The sequence below is a fragment of the Mobula hypostoma genome, chromosome 12 (genome assembly GCF_963921235.1).
Source record: "Mobula hypostoma chromosome 12, sMobHyp1.1, whole genome shotgun sequence".
NCBI lineage: Eukaryota > Metazoa > Chordata > Chondrichthyes > Myliobatiformes > Myliobatidae > Mobula > Mobula hypostoma.
The window spans coordinates 57,723,611-57,745,020 of NC_086108.1; the positions used below are offsets into that span (position 1 = coordinate 57,723,611).

Here is a 21,410-nt window from a genome sequence, read left to right on the forward strand (position 1 = left end):
CTGATTCACTGCTATATTTATTGTAATACTTTATAACGCCTAAGAAAAGTGAATTAAAATGCATGTTGGTATCAATAGTCATTAATAGTTTGTTTCAAACAAAAAAAATTTATCTGGCATAACCAATGTGCCAAGTATGCCACATTTTGGGCCATTCATACTTCAAATGATTCCTCTGACAGCAATGCTGATATTCAAAGTAAATTTATTATCAAAGTACATATACGTCACCATATGCTACCCTGAGATTCATTTTCTTGTGGGCATTCATAGTAAATAGAAAGAAACACAATTGAATCAATGAAAAGCCGCACAGGACAGAGACGGCAAACAACCAGTGTGCAAAAGGCAAACTGCAAATACAAAAAGAAAAGAATAAAATTAATAAATATATAAGCAATAAATATTGAGAACACCAGTTGTAGAGTCCTTAAAAGAAAGTCCATAAGAGAATGGACCAAAGAATGAGTCCATAGGTTGTGGAATCAGTTCAGTGTCGAAATGAGTGAAATTATCACCTCTGGTTCAAGAGATTGATGGTCGAGGGATAATAACTATTCACTACTTCACTTTTTTTCCCTTCCTCTTTATCCTACTGTCCACTGCTATAAGCATTTAGTTACCTTTATAATCAGTTCTTGATTACCTTTTGGAATAATGATTACTGGGGTTTACATCTGTATTATACTTCTTCATTAGCAAAATGTTAAATTGTAGTGGATGGCCACTAGCTCCAATATAGGGTGGCAGGGTGGCCTAGTGGTTAGCATGACAGCACTTTACGGTACCAGGAACCCGGGTTCAATTCCAGCCGCTGACTGTAAGGACCGTGTGAGTTTCCTCCGCTTTTTCTGGTTTCCTCCCATAGTCCAAAGACGTACCAGTTGGTAGGTTAATTGGTCATTGTAAATTGTTCCATGATTAGGCTGGTGTTAAATCGAGGATTGTTGGGCGGCATGGCTTGAAGGCCTGGAAGCGCCTGTTCAGCACTGCAGCTCAATAAAAATAAATAAATATGAAAAGATTTTTGTTTCTATTTCGTTTAAAGTATCTCCACATGATCCATTTCATTGCCTGGGTACTATATATAGCAGTGCCTCCATCATTTTGGAGTAAAAATCATACTGATCAAGAAAGTTTTCCTTTTAGAAATTCATGTCCTTATTTGACTTTAACACATTTATTGTTCTGGTCAATATTGGGACAATTAATCTCTTCCAGTGTTGGAAATCCAGCTTTTGCGAAGCCTAATTTCCTTGCAAATCTGCTCCTCCTCCTCCTCCCTATTTGATAATCACTAACACGATAGAGATAATGTTTCTTTTTAAGTTTTGGCAGTTAAATCCAATCCAAATAAATTTTATCTTTGATCCCTGTAGAACAATCTCTCTTTCTAGCATTATTATATCACCCTTAATTACAACTGTCGCGATCTTTTCCCTCCCCTTCTCTTTCCTCACTGAATTCAGGAATTTTAAGCATCTGATCCTTTCTGTTTTTGAGGCAGATGTTGATTGTCATGCTAAATGATATTTTCATATGAGTATTTGCACCTGGAAAATGCTCCTCTTATTAACTGCACTTCATACATTTGCACACTTCTGTAACACATAGACTCAAGCCATATTGCTCGAGTCAGACCACATCTGGAGATTGATGAGCAGCTTTGGGATGTGCTGGCATTGGAGATGGTCTGGAGGAGGTTCATGAGAATGATCTTGGGAAGGAAAGGGTTAACGTACGAGGAGCATTTGATGGCTTTGTGCCTCTACTAGCTGGAGTTTTGAAGAATGAGAGGGGAACCTATTGAATGTTGAAACGTCTAGAGAGAGTGGATGTGGAGAGGATGTTTTCTACTATGAGGGAGTCTAGGACGAGAGGAGCCAACTTCAGAATACAGTGATGTCTCTTTTAGATCAGAGATGAAGAGGAATTTCTTCAGCCAGAGGGTGGTGAATTTGTGGAATTCATTGCCCCAGACAGCTGTGGAGGCCAAATCACTGGGTATATTTAAAGTGGAGGTAGAGAGGTTCTCGATTAATAAGAACGTCAAAGAATATGGAGAAAGGACAGGAGAAAGGGGTTGAGAGAGATTAAAAAAAACACCCACGACGGAATAGTGGAGCAGACTCAATTAGCTAAATAGGTTATTTCTGCTAGGTCTTATGGCCTTATGAGTCACGTGAAAGAAAGTAAAATAAGCCGTGGAAAAAACTCATTCACCTATATCATAAAATTGTAGACTCAAGTTCCACTTGAGAGATGTGTATATGAGAATCTGGGCTGGAACTGCTCTGTGAATAAATGCCATTGGTTTGCAATGTAACATCTGTCATATTCCAGCAATAATTGGTCCATTTTCTTATCAAAAACATGGCATCCCAGTAGTGCAGTTCTCCCTCAGAGCTACCCTACTAGCTTAGGAATGCTTTCTTTATCTTCTGTTCCTTCATCACCAGTGCCTGCATGAGTTCTGGCTAGCATAACATGCAGAGTATTAACAAAGGTAATAGGAGCTCTCTCATATGTTTATTTAGTTTATTCAAGGTTCTTCTCAGATATGGACATGCACACGATCAAGTACTTGATGTAGTGGCACATATTTGGATGCACTAAACCATATGAATTACCTCATTTTCCCAATTTCCTCCTCCCCCACCCACCCATCACTGATAGCAGCCACTCATGCTTGGTGATCCATTACATGCAGAATATTCTACTCAGCTAACCTCTAAATCATTATCTGAGCTGATGACTGGAAATGTTAAATTAAATGGTGGTGTATCATTGGTTTTTAATTGTAGTTATTAGCTATCTGAATGAAGAAAAGAAGAAATTTTGAGTTGTAGTGAAACTGAGATGTGCATGCTTATATCACCCGTAGATTGTACATTAGCAGGAATATGGGTAGAGGGAGAAATGAGAATGGACAGAATTAGTTATGTTTCAGCTCTTCCAGTAGTCTTTGGTTCAGTAATATTTGACATTATTCTATCATTCCCCATCATATAAGGATGACTGATCTTTGCTAGATAGATCACACATATATAAAACTATCTGTCATAGTTGAATAGATGACAGTGTGTTCAAACCACAGGAGGTAGGGATGATGTTTACAGAGGGTACAGGATGTTAGGGAGTGTTGCAGTATATGAATGTTAAACGTGGCTGATGCCAGCTGCAAATTGGAAGTTTGTGAATATCAAGCAACACACCTACAGTAAAAGCAGCAGATGAGAGTTATCCTGCTTGAAGATTCTCTCTCCTGTTTCTTTAGGGCTATGCATATTAATCCATTGTCTTTCCTGTTAATCCATTGAAATAGTTTCCTTTAGTTGTTGTTATATGCATCCAATGGAGTTCCCTAAAACAGTATGTGGATAGCCTAACTTGAGGAGGGACTACGGATCTATTCAAATATTGTTTTAAGAAACTTTCCAGCCTTGGGTGATGGACCTTTCAGTGGGGAACACTTGGCTTGGCTTATTATTCTCACATACACCAATGAACATGTCCTGCATACTGTTCATACCCATCAAGCCATCACAGTGCATTCAGGTGGTACAAGGTAAAACCAAATGTAAAATAAAGTGTAACAGTTACAAAGAAAGTGCAGGAAGACAATAAGGTGCAAGATCATTACAAAGTTGATTGTGAGTTTGAGAGTCTACCTTATAGTACTAGGGGCCACTTAATAGTCTTATAACATCAGGGTAGAAGCTATCCTTGAGCCCGGTAGTACATGCTTTCAGGCATTTGCATCTTTTTGCCCTATAAGAGACGACGGAAAAGAAAATGTTTGGGGTGGGTGGGGTCTTTGACTATACTGACTGCATGGAGTGGAGACTGGTTTTTATGATGTGCTGGGCTGTGTTCACAACTCTGCAGTTTCTTGCAGTCATAGGCATAGCAGTTGCTATACCAAATGTGATGCTTCCAGACAGGGTGCTTTCTATAGTGCTTCATAAAAATTGGCAGTGGTCAATAGGGACATGCCAAATTTCCTCACTCTTGAGGAAGTAGACTTGTTGTCTTGCCACCACGTTACTGAACTCTATTTACTTCAAATACTCTGATGCATGGTTATTTGAGATGTGGCCCACTGCAGAGGTATCATGTATAAACTTGCAGATGGGGCTGGAGCATAATCTGGCCACATAGTCATGAGTATACAGGAAGAAGAGTAGGGCCCTGAGGATGCAGCCTTGTGGAGCACCAGTACTGAGAATAATTGTGGTGGAGGTGTTGCTGCCTATCCTTACTGATTCTGATCTATTGTTCAGGAAATCAAAGAACCATTTGTAGAGGGAGGTGTGACTCCCAGAGTTTGGTAAAGGGTTTGCTTGGAATTATAGTATTGAAGGCAGAGCTGTCATCAATAAACAATAATCTAATATTATTTGCTTTATTCAGAGATACAGCATGGAACAGGGTGGTGTATTTACTGATAGAAGATTTTAAAGTTGTGAGAGTCATAGGTAATCAGACTCCTTTCCACAGCACAGGAAAGTTAACACCAGAGGACATGCCTTTAAGGTTGAGGGGTGGTGGAATTTAAAGGTGATGTGAGAGGCAATTTTTTTTAATGCAGAGTGGTAGGTGTTTGGAATGGGTTATTAGCTGTAGTAGTGGAAGCAGGTACTCTGGTGGAGCTTAAACAGTTTTTAGGTGGATACATGAATATGGATGAATCGCAGGAGGAGGGCGTTTAGTATAAATTGGCATCAAGATCAACACAAGAATGGCTGTACTGTTCTATATTCTAGAAGCAAATTCCCATGTTGAAGGTTGGAAAACTGCCCCATAACCAGATTTTGCTGCTGAATTGCACCAGAGTCAAGTGGCCATGCATTATGACAGACAATGAAGTTTGTTCTAGGCTTGCAATGGGTCCACAAACTTCCAGGCTGTACTTACCTGCAAAGGGCAAAATGCTGACATTCTCTTTGGGTGATTGTTTACAGTCAGCTTGATTCGGCACTGAAAATAGATCAATTTTTGTTAATAGCTATTGCATAACAAATGCAGTATCCATTTGATTCTGTTTGAATTGAGGCCCTCTGAAGCACCTTCAATTACTCCAAAAGACTGAGGTGTGGTAAAATACTGAAAGGCTTTTATTCGCTGTACAATACGACCTCCACAGTGAGTGTCTGCCCCCGGACTGGGGGGGAGGGGCAAGGCGAACACATTTATACAGGACTCTGTGGGAGGGACCACAGGGGCAGCCAGCAGAGGGGCGTGCCCAGACAGGCAACCGAGCCACAACATATATACATGGTTTACCACACCCTCTTTCCTCCAATTACGTGCTTACATTGTATGGATTCTGAGTTGGTGCTGCTTTGCTACTATAAATTTATTTGTTGTCCCTGGTTTAGATCTTATGTGATTCGTTGTTGAATTACATCGGAATTGGAACATTTTACATGCAGTCATTGCAAACTAAATGGCCAAATCATTTATAATTAATTATACTGGTCAGATTATTGAAAACAAAACTGTTCTCATTTGAAATCATTTTTTCCCCAAAACACTTTTTTATAAGCACAAAGCTTAATAACACCAGAGTGGAACCTCTTGCTATCCCCAGTTTATATGTGATGGAAATTCAACAAGCGGAGACCGCAACAGTTTCTCTGAGTATTTCCAGGATTTTGTTTATGTTTCTCTTCACATTCCCAGCAGTAGCAATACTTTACCTTTCATGTCTCTATTGCATATTTTTTAGTCAAATACTAAATAGGACTGGAGGTCTTCAATCACAAGTCTTTGAAACTCTTCCTCAAAACATTGCTGGCTGTTACTAAATAAGTCAATAAAATCTCTATCTACTGTGTATAGTTTAATCTCACTATGAAGCCATAAAATCTATTTAAGTTAGATGTTTGGTTTGATCCTTTGGTTAGATCTCAGCCTCTGTACCCCCATCTGCAACTGGATTCTTGAGTTCCTCATAGGGAGACCATAGTCAGTACAGATTGGTGATAACATGCTCTCCTTGCTGATAATCAGCACAGGCGATCCTCAAGGATGCAGGCTTAGCCCATTGCTCTACTTTCTGTACATTCATGATTGTGTGGCCAGGCAGAGCGCAACCATCATCAATAAATTTGCTGATGGCAGTACAGTTATTGGTAGAAACTCAGTTGTCGATAAGGAGGAACAGAAGAGCGAAATAGATCGGCTGGCTGAGTAGCGTCAGAACAACAACCTCAAATAAGGTCAGCAAGTCCAAAGAATTGATTGTGAACTCCAGGAATGGGAAGGCAGGAAAACATACACCAGTCCTTATTGAGGGGTCAGTTGTAGAAAGAGTGTCAACATCTCAGGAGCTATCCTGGGCTCACCATATTGATCCATACTCAGTGTTTTATCCATCTCCATCTCCACCATTAGATTTCTGAGTAGTCCATGAATTCCTGACCATTACCTCACTCTCTTTTACACAATTTATTTATTTAATGCCTTTATTAAGACATAGAGTTAATTTTTATGTCTTGCAATGTACTGCTGCCACCAACAACAAATTTCACAACACATGTCAGTGATGATAAATTTCATTTTGGTTTTTAACTTGTGCTTAATTACTTTTAAATCCCATACTTCAGTCCTATGTCTCTTATAATTCCATATATTTGTATCAGGTCACCTCTCTGCCTCCTTTACTCCAGGGCAAACTAGCCCAGCCTATCCAATCACTTTGCATAACTAAAATTTTCCAATCTAGCCAACATCCTGGTGAAACTGCTCCTTGTTCTCTCCATATTCTCTTCCTGTAGAATGAGAACTGTGCACAATACTCCAAATGTGATGTAAGTAATATTTTGTAAAGATGCAGGGTAATATCCCACATTGCATATTCCATACCCAGACCCATGAAGGCAAAAATGCTTTATGCCTTTTTCAGCACCCCATCTACTTGTGTTGTCATTTTTAAGAAACTACTGAGCTGAACTCCAAGCTCCGTCTTTTCAACAACATTACGGTACTTGGTTCTCTATAATTTGCCATATACATCAAACCCCAATTTGCCTTTTGTTTGAAATTAAATTCCATCTGCCAAGACTGCCTACAACTTTGCATCTGATCTATATCTTTCTGTAGCTGTAGACAGCATTCCTCTCTACTTGCTACATCACCAACTTTCATGCCATTTGCAAGCTTGTTCATTATACCTCCTATATTTGCATCCACTTCATTAATATACTGTATATCACAAGCAACAAGGCCACCAGCACCGATCGGGGCAGCTCACCACTGGAAAAAGGCTTTGACCAGAAAAACGTCCTTCCATCAGTATCTCCTGCCTCCTATAATCAAGCCAATTTTTAAATAATCCGATTAGCCAGATAACCTTCTGGACCAAGTTAACGTGTGGGACCTTGTCAGATGTGTGTCTACCACTCTACCTTTAACACTTCACAGTTACATCTCAAAATACTGAATCAAGTTAGTGAGAGAGGATTTCCCACATACAAAGTCCTATTGACTATCCTGATCAATCCCTGCTTTTTCAAATGTATATAAATCTTACTCCTTTGGATTTTCTCCTAAGTACTTCCCTTCCATTGAAGAAAAGCTCACAGGCCTGTAGCTACTTGACCTACTCCTGCTGTCCTCAAATAAAAGAGCAACAATAGTTATTCTCCAGTCTTCCAACACGAACCTGTGATAAGAAACTTGGAAAAAATCTTTGTTTGAACCCCAGTGATAAATTATATTGAGCCCTGAGAATTTATCAACTTTTATGTGTCCCATTCCTCCCCCTTCATCCTGACCAGCTCCAGATTTTCAACATTCTTTTCATTGAACTTGCCATCTTCTAAATACTTCTTTGTGAGTACAGGTGAGAAGTATTCATTTAAGACCTTGCCCAGATTGCCCAACTCTCTGTATATAGATAACCCCTTTTGGTCTCTCAGAGAACCCATGCTTTCCTTGCCATCCTCTTGCTCCAGATATACTTAAAGATGTCTTGGGATATTCGTTAGACTTACTTGCCAAGAATTATTCATGATCCCTTTTTGCCTTTTTATGATCATAGAGCAATATGGTATGGAAATCAGGAACATTAGCCCAACTGATCATGTTGCCTGACTGAGCTAAATCCCATTTGCCTGCATTTGGCCCAATCCCCCCAAAATCTCCTCTATCCAAATACTTGTCCAATTACTCCTCTATGATTTGCTCTGCTGGGTTATTTCATGACATGTGTCGCACTGTGGAAATAGTCGCCATTAGACCCCTTTTAAGTCATTCCACTCTCACTTTAAACCTTGGTCCACTAGTTTTGAGCTCCCCTATCTTGGGGGAGAAAACTGTGGCTTTTCACCATATTATAAGACTCTATAAGGCCATCCATTGGCCTCGTCTACTCCAAGACAAAAAGATAATTGATCCTCTCCTTATGACTTAACTCTTTCATTCTTAGTCACCCCATTGTGTCTTTTTTGTACCCTGTACAGCTTAATGATATCCCTCCTGTAGCAGATGATGAAACAACTCCTGTAGTTGATAGCCTGACTGATGAAGGCAAGTAGACAAAGCATCATCTTCACCACCCTGTGTCGGAACTCCCAGGAAATTATGTATTTGTACCCTTAGGTCTCTCTGTTAAACAGCACTCCCCAGCACTCTACCAGTTACTTTTTAAGTACTGCCCTGACTTGTCTTATGAAAATGCAGCAGCTCATATTTATCTCAAGTCAAGTCAAGTCACTTTTATTGTCATTTCAACCATAACTGCTGGTACAGAACACAGTAAAAATGAGACGATGTTTTCCAGGACCATGGTGCTATATGAAACAATACAAAAACTACACTAGACTACAGTCCTATCCACGACTGTAGTCTGTGCACAAAACAGTGCAGGCACTACAATACATAATAATAAATAATAAACAAGACAGTAGGCACAGTAGAGGGTACAGTAGGTTGGTGTCAGTCCAGGCTCTGGGTATTGAGGAGTCTGATGGCTTGGGAGAAGAAACTGTTACATAGTCTGGTCGTGAGATCCCGAATGCTTCGGTGCCTTTTGCCAGATGGCAGGAGGGAGAAGCGTTTATATGAGGGGTGCGTGGGGTCCTTCATAGTGCTGTTTGCTTTGTGGATGCAGCCTCATTTGTCAATCACCTGCCCACTGGGAATTGATATCCTGTTGTAATCATAGGCAACCTTCTTCACTGTCCTCTATCCAGCAATTTTTGTGTGATCTTCAAATTTACAGAACATGACACTTACAATCTCACCTAAATTGATAGTATAAATAATGTATAATGGGAATAGAGTGAGATGATGGAAGGATTTGAACAAAGGAATCAGAATTTTAAATTCGAGGCATTGGTGGTGAGGAGTCCATGTTTCAGCAAGCACATCTATGAACACAGAAGACTATGGCTATTTATATTATCTATGGCCCTCATAAATTTTTATAAACCTCCTAAGGTAACTTTGCTAATTTCTTCCTTAAGTTCTCTTCTGTGTACTATATTCCTCGAGAGATTTGTTCTATTCCAGTTGCTATTTCCTTAAATATATTTGATAACCCATTTACTGTTATATCTTTTAATATAATTTTATGGGCATCTTAGCTAGCTTACCTTTCATAACTGTATATTTAGCAATAATTAATCTTTTGAATTCAACTAATGTGGAACCAAGAAAGGTAGAACATTGTAAATGGCAAGAAACTTGGAAATGGTGCAAACATTCTTTAAAATCTCATGGATAGATACCAAAAATAATGGACTAACAAAACATTATTCTTTATATCAATTAGCCTGGAGCAAATGGGGTAAGTTTTATAGTTTCAAGCTTTGCCCAAACTTACACTGCACAAAGGGTATTAGCATTCCACAGCTACTTGTTTCCAGGTAACACACATGATTGCCACTTAGACAGTTCTTCACTCTTCTCTCTCATGTAGACCAACAGAATCTGCAGAATCTTAAATGTTAAGCCATGTGTAATTCCTTACCTATTTCAGAGTTTGTCATGAGCCTGCCTGACCCTTGACCCTATTTCTGTATTTCTCTAACAAATCTGGGCCTCCTGACATTTGAAACATTAATTAAAATTAGTTGATCATAAATTTCTTACTTGCACCTGTTCTTTTTTGTAGATGTGCTTCCTGATCTATATGCCATTGAATTTAAAATTCTGATCCCCATATTCAAATCCCTTCAAAATCTCACTTGATTCCATTTTTAGTGCAGTTTCTCAATTTCTCATTTCCATTGGAGACTGCCTTCCAATGTTTCCATTTTATAAGATTGCTTATTAACTCTGTGAAGATGTCTGATTCAATTTTCTTTGTTAGTTTAATATAATTTTGACTAATTTGTCTCCTATGATATGCATATAAATGCAAGCTGTTTTTATAAAGAGGATTTAATTTATTTTTGTGTGATTATGGAAAAGTTGAAAGTTGCCTGCATTCTTGATGGTAAGGTAATTCTGATGGATAGTTTAGTCCTGAATGTCCATAAACTATTTAACCCCTGGGTTGTGGAGGAGTTGTGAGATGCCTCACATCCAAACCCAGGCGAAAGGCTCAATGCCTTTATGTGCCTTATTTAGTTGGAGTCCTTAAACACCATTTCCACTCAAAATTCCAACTGACTCTCCTTTTAAAAAAAATTCTTGAGAGGAGGTTGAGCAGCCAGAGGTCATTACAATACACGTTGATACAAATGACACTGTTAGAAGGAGGGGCAAGATCCTGCAGAATGAGTATAGGGAGGTGGGTAAATAAGTTAAGAAGCAGACCCTCAAGGGCAGTGATTTCCAGATTACGCCCAGTGCCATGTGCTATTAAGGTCAGAAATCGAAGGATAGATCAGATGAATTTTCAGCTGAGGAGCTCGTGCAGGAAACAGAGATTCAAGTCCTTGGACTATTGGGTTGGTTGCACTTGGATCAATAACCTGGCAGGGAAATTTGCTCATGCTACACATGAGCATTTAACCTAGACTGGAAGGGTTTGGGACACTGAGCAGTAGCAAATCATAGGCTAAAGCAGTAGCCAGCAAAAGCAAGTAGTCAGAATAGCCAGTGTCACTGTAAAGGCAAGGAAAGGGCTATTCAGTTAAATTGCATTTATTTCAATGCTGAAGGTTTAACAGGTAAGGTGAATGAACTCAGGGTATGGATTGGGGACTGCAATAACAGAAACATGTGTGAGAGGAGGGCATGACTGGCAGCTCAATATTCCAGGACTCAGATACTACAGGTGTGACAGAGGAACAGATAAACGAGGAGGCACTGTCACCTTCTTGATGAGGGAAAATGGAACAGCAGTACTTAGAGATTTTTTTTGGGGGGGGTTACCTTGAGGCCTTTTGGGTAGAACTTAGAAACATGAAGGCAATGGTTATTCCAGTGGTGTTGTATTATAGATCCCCCCCCCCCCCAGTATTCAACTGGAACTTGAGCAGGCATGTAGAGAAATTGCTCATAGTTGTGAGAGCAATAGCATTGTGTTAATGACAGGTTTTAATTTCCCTGATATTCTCTGGACTATCCAGAGTGTTAATGGCCTGAATGGGTTGAATTTATGAAATGTGTCCAGGAATGTTTCCTGAGCAATATATAGAGGGCCCTCTTTGGGGGTGTGCAATACTATCTGAGAAAACAAGGTGGGGTAAGTAACTGAAGTGGCAGCCAGGGAGCACTTTGGCTCTACTGATGAGAATTCTATTCGTTTTACGAAGTGATAGAAAAGGATGGGACAGGTCCATTGATTAGGGTCAAAAACTGGAGCAAAGCTAATTTTGGGGGAATAAGGCAGGATCCAGCAGAGCTCAACTGGGTGAGCTGTTTCAAGGGAAAAGAATGAGGAGCAAATGGGAGGCTGTAGGAGTGTGATATTAAGAGTCCAAGCACAGCATGCTCCTGTGAAGGTGAAGGCTAAATCTGGTAAGTTTTACAGAACCTTGGCTGATCAGGGAGATTGAAGCTCTGGTCAAGAAAAATGAAGCATACTCTGGGTTTACAAGGTCAGGAATGAGTGAATCTATTGATGACTTTTGAAGGATTAAGCGTAATCTTAAGAGGGAAATCAAGATGGCAAAGAAAGCATATGAGATGGATCTGGAAGACAATGTTAAGGCAAATCTGAAGAGGTTTTTTTTGCTGTGCAAGGAATAAAAAGATCAGCAGGTCCACTTGCATCTTGAGCTGCAGGAGATGGGTGGGATTTTTAATGAATATTTCTCTTCAGTATTTACCGAGTGGGGGAAAATCATGATTGCCCATAAGATGGGGGTGGCAGGAAAACAAGTGGAGATGTTTTGGAAGATATTTGTACTACCAGGGAGAAAGTATTTGCAGCCTTACACTGCACTAAGGTTGATAAATCTCAGGCCATGACTGAGTGTATCCTTGGACTTTATGGGAGGCTAGCGGAGAAAACACGGAGGCCTTTGCGAAGATATTTGTTTCATTAGCCACTGTGAAGTTCACGAAGGAAGGTTATCAATATTCTGTTTGAGAAGGGTAGCAAGTACGAGCCAGTGAACTGATGTCAGCATAACGTCAATTGTATGAAAGTTACTGCAGAGAATTCTGACGGATGGGATCTGCCAGCATTTGGATACTCAGAGTCTACTTAGGAGGAGTCACCCGGACTTTGTGCTTAATAGATATTTTGGAGTTTTTTGAAGAGGTAATTAAAATGGTAGATATGAGTAGGGGTGTGGATGTTATCTGTTTTGAATTCAGCAAGGCCTTTGACAAGGTCATCATGATACTGTTCTGCAAGATTAGTGGATTCAAAATTGGCTGAAAGGTAGGAAGCAGGGAGTGATAATTCAAAATAATTTCTAAGAATGCAGGCTCGTGATTAGTGCGCTGCGGGGGTCTGTGTTTTATTCATTATTTATACAAATGATTTAAATACAAATGCACAAGGCTTGATCAGTAAGTCTGAGGATGGCACAAAATTAGGAGTGTGTTTTTGATGGTGATAAAGGTTACCATAGACTGCAGGGGAGTCTTGATCAGTTAGGGAAGTGGGCCAAGGAGTGGCAAATGGATTTCATTACAGATAAGTGTGGAAAGTCTAGCCAATGTAGGGCTTATACTTGGAATGTTATGGCACTGGGGAATGTAATGGAACAGAGAGATCTCAGAGTGCAAATGCAGAGTTTGTTAAAAGCAGCTTCAGAGATGGGCAGGGTGGCAATAATGGTGTTTAGCACACTATCCTTCAGTCAGGGCACCGAGTATAGCAGCTGAAACATGTTGGAGTTGCACAGATTGTTGGTGAGGCCACACTTGGAATACAGCATACAGTTTTGATCACCCTGTTGTAGAAAAGCCGTAGTTAAACTGGAACAGGTGCAGAGAAGATTTAAGGATAATGCTAGGACTGGAAGGCCTGAGTTATAGGGAGAGGTTGTCCAGGTTAAATCTGTATTCTTTGGAACACAGGAGAATGAGGGGTGGCCTTATAGTAACTTTTAAAATTATGAGAGACATAGATATGGTGGATGGTAACAGTCTTTTTCTCAGAGTAGGGAAGTCCAAAACAAAGATATAGGGTGAGAGGGAAAAGTTTTAAAACAGACCTGAGGGGCAACATTTTGTCACAAAGATGATGATGAGTATATGATTGAGTTGCCAGAGGAGGTAGTTGAGGCAGATACAATAGCATCATTCACAAAGCATTTGGATAGTTAAAATGGAAGGGTGAGGATGAGAGGGCTATGGGCTGACCGCAGGAAATTGGGACCAGCTGGGTGGGCATCTTGTTGGCATGGACTCAGTGGGCTAAAGTGCCTATGTCTGTACTGTATTGCTCCATAACTCTAAAATTGCTAAGATTATCTGAGGTGTTGCAAGAACTGAAATCCGCTAATTGATGATTGAAACGTGAGGTCTGAAGAATCGTGACTTTATTCGCTGGCATTAAGGAAGTGCTGAGTAAGAGGTATACTTTGTTGTGTTTAGACAGCCATGAAACAGGAACAATGATACCTGGCCATGTCTTCAGCGTATACAGTGGTATGCAAAAGTTTGGGCACCCCTGGTCAAAATTTCTGTTACTGTGAATAGCTAAGCGAGTAAAAGACAAACTGATTTTCAAAAGGCATAAAGTTAAAGATGACACATTTTTTTAGTATTTTAAGTAAGAAAACTTTTTTATTTCCATCTTTTACAGTTTCAAAATAACAAAAAAGGAAAACGGCCCGAAGCAAAAGTTTGGGCACCCTGCATGGCAGTACTTAGTAACACCCCCTTTGGAAAGTATCACAGCTTGTAAATGCTTTTTGTAGCCAGCTAAGTCTTTCAATTCTTGTTTGAGGGATTTTCACCCATTCTTCCTTGCAAAAGGCTTCTAGTTCTGTGAGATTCTTCGGCCGTTTTGCATTCACTGCTCTTTTGAGGTCTATCCACAGATTCTCGATGTTGTTTAGGTCAGGGGACTGTGAGGGCCATGAAAAAACCTTCAGTTTGCACCTCTTGAGGTAGTCCATTGTGGATTTTGAGGTGTGTTTAGGTTCATTATCCTGTTGTAGAAGCCATCCTCTTTTCATCTTCAGCTTTTTTACAGACGGTGTGATGTTTGCTTCCAGAATTTGCTGGTGTTTGTTTGAATTCATTCTTACTTCTACCAGTAAATGTTCCCCGTGCCACTGGCTGCAACACAAGCCCAAAACATGATTGATCCACCCCCGTGCTTAACAGTTGGAGAGGGGTTCTTTTCATGAAATTCTGCACCCTTTTTTCTCCAAACATATCTTTGCTCATTGCAGCCAAAAAGTTCTATTCAAAAGGTTCAAAGGAACATCTAAGCAAGCTTGGTGCATTTTGGAAACAAGTCCTGTGGACTGCTGCAGTTAAAATAGAACTACACACAACAGGATCCTAAACACACCACAAAATCCACAATGGACTACCTCAAGAGGCGCAAGCTGTAGGTTTTGCCATGGGCCTCACAGTCCCCTGACCTAAACATCATCAAGAATCTGTGGATAGACCTCAAAAGAGCAGTGCATGCAAGACAGCCCAAGAATCTCACAGAACTAGAAGCCTTTTGCAAGGAAGAATGAGCGAAAATCCCACAAACAAGAATTGAAAGACTCTTAGCTAGCTACAAAAAGCATTTACAAGCTGTGATACTTGCCTAACGGGGTGTTACTAAGTGCTGCCATGCAAGGTGCCCAAACTTTTGCTTCAGGCCCTTTTCCTTTTTTGTTATTTTGAAACTGTAAAAGATGGAAATAAAAAAAAAGTAATCTTGCTTAAAATGTTAAAGAAATGTGTCATCTTTAACTTTATGCCTTTTGGAAAACAGTTCATCCTTTACTCGCTTAGCTATTCACAGTAACAGAAATTTCGACCGGGGTGCCCAATCCTTTGCATGCCACTGTAAGCTCTAATGTTTTTTTGTTGAAATAATTTAATCATAATTTTAAAAATGTAGGCTGCAATAAAATTGCAGTATTTAGGGTTGTTTTGTCTCTGAGAATAATACATTTACTGATTTTTAAATAAGTATATTAACGAAAGGATAGAAATCTCACGTGGGTGAATCTGGAACTGAAATCTCTTCTAAAAATGCATGATAACTGCATGGCTTAGTGGACTGTACCAAATCTCTGTCTGTAGGAGGAATGGAAGGATAATTAATGTAGTTTAGATTTCTCCCTCAATGTTATTTCTTGTTAGTTTCTAACAAGTGTCAATAATTAACATATTTCATCATATCATTTTACCTTCTCTGATAATGAATCTTCCCTCCTGGTCATGTGAATGATGTACCTTGTTCATTTCTATTTCCATAGTGGGTAATTTCTGCAGATAGAGATATAAGAAAAAGATGTACTCAATTTATTTGTCAGAAGATGACTCTAATGCTGAATGAAATCTCTTCCTTTAGTTCATATTGGACAAGAAATGAAGACTCTTTTAATTCATAGCCTCAAGCATAAATTATTAAATCCATGTGTAGTGTTGAAATATTTTAATTCACTGAATATGAGACAAAAACACTGCGTTGCCATGCAGAGGCAGCAGGTGTCGAGAGACCCTTACATAATGAATCATTAAGGCAACTGCAGAAAGAACGATAAAGCACTTCATAACAGTGACGTTTGGTGTATGGGGGTGGGGAAGTGGGCTATAAGTGTGTCGTGCCACTGATTCATTTTGCTGCAATTCTTTTGGTTTCTTTCTTCCTTTCGAAATTGGGGCATACCGATGCTGTCAGTTCTGTCAAGCACATGGCTTAGTTCAATAGAAATCTACGTGTTACACATGAGTCCATATCGGTTTTGTGGGTTTAGCACCAGGCAGATGCCCCAGAGATGGAGAGGCTACAGCTATCGGAAGACTTAGTAGAAGTGAAGTAAAACTGCCAATTGCTGAATCAGTGTTTTATTATAACTGGATTACTAATGGACTATTATTCAACCTTTCAATGTGAGTATGCGATTTAAAGCTTTGATTAAAGGTGGCTTTCTGGTTGGAAAGTATCAGTAATTTTTGACATGCATGCTTAAAATCAATGAGTTGTTGCATTTTGAAAATGAGGGTTTGGAAAACTGGTAACTTATGATTATTTTTGTACAAAGATATCTATTGAATGGTGCATTAGGAATTCAGAAAATCTAAGAACCATTTTTCAAAGGAAGGGCAAATATCCAAGCCTTAGCATATTATAGAACCTTGAAAATATTGACTAAAAGTAAATACTATGCAGTAGAATTATCTATACTGCTTAAAGAAAATGGATTACTCAAGGGTTAGAAATGCCCTCCTAGATGGTTGTGCAGTATTTAAAATGTATCTTTTTTATGAAGCTGACAATCTAAAGCAGCATCTACTTTACTACACTTTGTACAATATATCTGCTCCTCAGAGCTTTTAGCTTTGTATTTGGCAGAAAATACTTGGATATATTTAACTGCTAACAGACAAATGATACCTACTGTGCACCGAAAATGCAGCCATTAAAGGTTGATATAATTATTTGTTAAAGAAGTTCAGCAAGTCAAAGACATGCCATGGCTTTTCAACAACTTAGCTTTGCAAAATTCATATCTAGGTCATTGATGCTTCTACAACTTAATCGTTGACAGATTAATTATGATTAACAGTGCTCTGATTTAACATGAATAAATTTTATTTGTCAGATAAATCTATTCTGCCTCAATATCTGAGCTATTTTATTTATAATCGAGGACTAGTTTATTTTATAAGGCTGGGACATGAAACAATCTTCCTTTTACATTGGGGGAAATGAGAGCTACTTAACTACAGTATTTAGTTATTAATTGATAATAATGGGTCTGTTTAATTTTTATCATTTCCTCCTGCAGTCATCATATTTAAAGATCTGTTTCAGCACAATCTTAACGGGTCATCCATTAAGCAGAAGAGGCTCTTGGGAGTCTTGACTTGTGTTACATTTAGAGCAGAAAAATATATATTTATAGTCTACATTTGGTGCATATTATGTGGCTTCAGTTCTGGGAATGGCATAATCATTTTTGACAAACTGTTTCTGATAACTATAAAATTATCATTTTCTTTTAATTCATCCTTGGGACATAGATATCCCTGGTAAAATTAGCAGTTATTGTTCTTTTCTGGTCTTCTAGCCAGATCAAAAGTCAGCTAAAAGCTGACTTTGGTGTGGGACTCACATCACATATCAGTCAGCTGAGTAACAATGATAATTTTCATATCTTGAACAATGTTAGTGAGGTGACTGAATTTTGATGGCAGTCTGACTGTTTGTGGTTATTTTTATTAAAGATTCTTTTCACTTCTGAATTTTAAATGTATCTTCGGGTTGCTGAGGTGGGACTTGATTTCACATTCTCTGTTATTATTCCAGGTCTCTGAGTATGCTTTATCAACATAATACAGTGCATACCCAATATATGGCATAATGATCACTTTTGTTAAGTGCAGTCTGTCAGCCCATTTAAACTCCTTTTTTAAAAAAAAGCATTCATTTTTGTTTGAACCCTTCCAAATTTCCCACCTCAAAGTAGAATACAACATCAAATACCCAGTACTATCAAATGCCTCACCTTTAAGTTCATTCTTTGCTCCTGGGCCATCAAACCATAAGGAGAGTCACATCAGAGCTAAATTATTTCCATAGCAAATATAAACTTTTCAAAAGAGGTCATTGAAAGTGTTGCAAACTGAAGTTTGACTTTTTTACCTCTGTCATTTTCTAGGTCAATAATACCAAGGTCAAGAGGTGGCATTTTCTACCATCTTACTAAAATCAACAAAGAACCAAAAACTGTAAACAGTTGAGATAACTTGAGATGTATGTAGCTCTGTTCATTTTGAATGCAAATGTAACACTAAACAAATGCTATGATGATCCTTCCTTTGCTAGTAACCTCAGCATCTGTTTACAATACAGTCAAAGTTGACTTTATTGTTAACTATGTACCGTTGTATGCACCGTTGCAATGAAAAACTTATTTGAAGCAGCATCACAGTCACACACCGTCATATATGCAGCATTCACAGGAAAAAAACATAAACAATTTTTACAAGAAAGAACTTGCCCAACAAAATTATTTCTGTTTTTAACATGAAGATAGTATATCTGCAACTTAGTGAGTCACGAATTTCAGTCTTTTTGCGCTGTCTGCGAAAGTGCATCGAGTTGTACAAAGGATAAATGTTTAATCCTTCCACAGATTCGCAGTTACGTTGATTGCATTCTTTGATGTGGGACATGTAATGTAGTTGAAAATAAGGCAAGCTTATGGCAAAAAACATTAGGATATTACAATGATAATGTTAGTGATCTTTGAGTCAAACCATACGGTGCAAAAATTGAACTAGTAGAAGGATTTCTGTACAGTTTGTAAGTCCAAAATGAGAGTGAAGAATAGAACATGAAAAAGGATGGTCCACTGTTTACTGAAATTTCATAATAGCAAAGGTAACCACACTTTAAGGAAGAGAAATAATTTGGAAGCATGCTAATTAAATTTAGGAAAGCATATTTTATACAAATTGAGGTATTTTTGGATGATCACTGGAAAGATTGTACATTTCAGATTTCCACTTTCCAAGTACTTTGTAATTGAAATACTGCTATTGTCTATTCCAAAGTTGGGTAAGTTTTGGCCCAAGTGTGTAGGCTAGTTTTGTGAAGATTATAATTTGGATATTATTTAGAAACAAATGGATGTCACTAACTGTAAAGTGAGTGTTTAATGAAATGCAAAATTTAATTGGACCAGTAATCAACTTGAAGAGAGTATAAGAACATAGAGTAGAAGCAGAAGTAGGTATTTTGTGTCTACTCAGCATTTCATTTAATTCTCAGCTGATCTTTTATCACTCCACCATATCCCCAAATGTAAACTGGTAATTCCCCTAACATTTAAAGGCATTTAATTGTCCGTCTTGAAAATACTCTGTAGCTGCATCTTAAATGACATAATGAGTAGTGAATTATGAACCTCATCAATGTCTAGGTGAAGACTTTTCTTCTCAACTCATTCCTGAATGGCTCACCAATTTGAGACTGTGACCCGTTGCTCAGAGATTTATAAACTCTGCATCTATCCTTTCAAGATGCATCAGAATCTTGTATGTGCCAATGAATGAATCTCACCTGGTCCCTGAACTCCTCCATCCTGATCAAAAAGGCACAACAGTGCCTTTATTTCATGTGGAGCATCAAGGAAGCTCACCTTTGTCGCAGGATACCGACGGACTTTTACCACTGTACCATTGAGAGCATACTCACCAACTACATCTCAGTGTGGTATGGCAGTTGTCCCGTATTGGACCGCAAAGCACTCTAGCGTGTGGTGAAAACTGCCCAGCAGATTATTGGCACCAAATTGCCCACCATTGAGAACATCTATTGTAAACGCTGCCTGGGCAGGGCAAAAAGCATTATCAAGGATGCATCTCACCCTAACCATGGACTTTTTACTCTCCTTCCATCCGGTAGGCGCTACAGGAGCCTCCGCTCCCACACCAGCAGGCACAGGAAGAGCTTCTTTCCTGAGGCTATGACATTGCTGATCCTCATATCACAGCGCTAAGCAGTACTGCATCCATATTGTCCTGTCTCAGTACTTTTATATTTGTATGCTGTAGCACTTACTTTTTATTCGCAGTTATTTTGTAAATAATACTATTCTTTGCATTTCTGATTAGATGCTAACTGCATTTCATTGGCTTTGTATCTGTACTCGGCACAATGACAATAAAGTTGAATCTAATCTAATCTCTCATATTTCAAATTCAAGAGAGCTCAGACCTTTTTAGCTTAGTCACTTATGGCAGAAACTACCAGTGTGAGAATCAATCTGATTAATCCATTCATCAGATCAAAGGGAATTCACCCAAACTAAATGTTGCATTCCATTTATTTTTCCTTTAAGGTGCACCATCTCCCCCATCCTATTTATTACGAGAATGAACCTCCTATTATCAGCAGCAGAAAATGTGACCCGTGGCCCAACACTGGAGTCGGGCATTGTTCAGCCGGCTCTACGAGGGTTCATGGACGACATCACTATAACGACTGTGTCACATGTCCAAGCAAGATGGGTATTGAAAACCCTGGGCAATGTAGCCACTTGGGCGAGGATGTCTCAAGGCCAAGAAGTCCAGGTGCATGGTGATCAGAAAGGACAAAGTTACTAGCACGCTTAGCCTCCAAGTTCAGGGTGAGGTCATCCCTTCCATCGAAGATAACCCGATAAAATGCTTGGGGAAGTGGTTTAATGTATCACTGACAGATGGGGCCAAGGTCACCAATGCTGTGAAGCAGACAGACGATCGACAAATCCGCACTTCTGGGTAAATTCAAGACCTGGCTGTATACGGCATTCTGCCCAGGCTTCTCTGGCTCTTCACACTTTATGAGTTCCCCATGACTGCTGTAGAGGGCATCGAGAGGAAAACCAACAAGCACCTGCAGAGATGGTTGGGAGTTCCCCCAAGCTTCTCTTCAGTGGACCTCTACATTCATTCCTGGCAACTGCAGCTTCCCCTGTCATCTGTTTTGGAGGAATTCAAGGTGGCAAAATGCAGAGCCTTGTTAAGCTTGAGAGATTCCAATGATGTCTTGGTAAAGCAAGCAGGCGTTACAACCAGATCTGGGCACAAGTGGGCAGCCAATGCAGCTGTGGAGGAGGCAGTGTGTTCTCTGAAGCTGCGAGATATCATCGGCAATCCCTGCGTCAGGTGGCAAGGCCTCGGCTCAGTTCACTTCCAGAAGTGGGGAAACGCAAGCATAAGGAACAGGCGAGACATGATACAGGCAGAAGTACGGATCCGTGAGGAAGAGAAGTGGATTTCAAAAGCAGTGGAACAAGGGTCCCAGGGTGCCTGGACAAAATGGGATCTGCCTAAGCGCATGATCTCATGGGCAGAATTATGGAGACTGGAGCCCTCCCGTA

At 39.4% G+C, this 21,410-nt stretch overlaps 1 protein-coding gene across 19 annotated transcripts in view; it reads left to right on the forward strand.

Moving 5' to 3' along the window:
• Nucleotides 1–21,410, forward strand: part of lrrc7 (leucine rich repeat containing 7) — a 661,225-nt gene that overhangs the window by 175,607 nt on the left and 464,208 nt on the right. For 15 of the 19 annotated variants that reach the window (XM_063064197.1, XM_063064210.1, XM_063064208.1 and 12 more), the window contains exon 1: nt 16,254–16,428. The exons of the other annotated variants lie outside the window; for them this stretch is intronic. The gene's annotated coding sequence lies outside the window, so the exon portion shown is untranslated. Of the gene's footprint in view, nt 1–16,253; nt 16,429–21,410 lie in introns of those variants that run through there. 19 annotated transcript variants of the gene reach the window in all.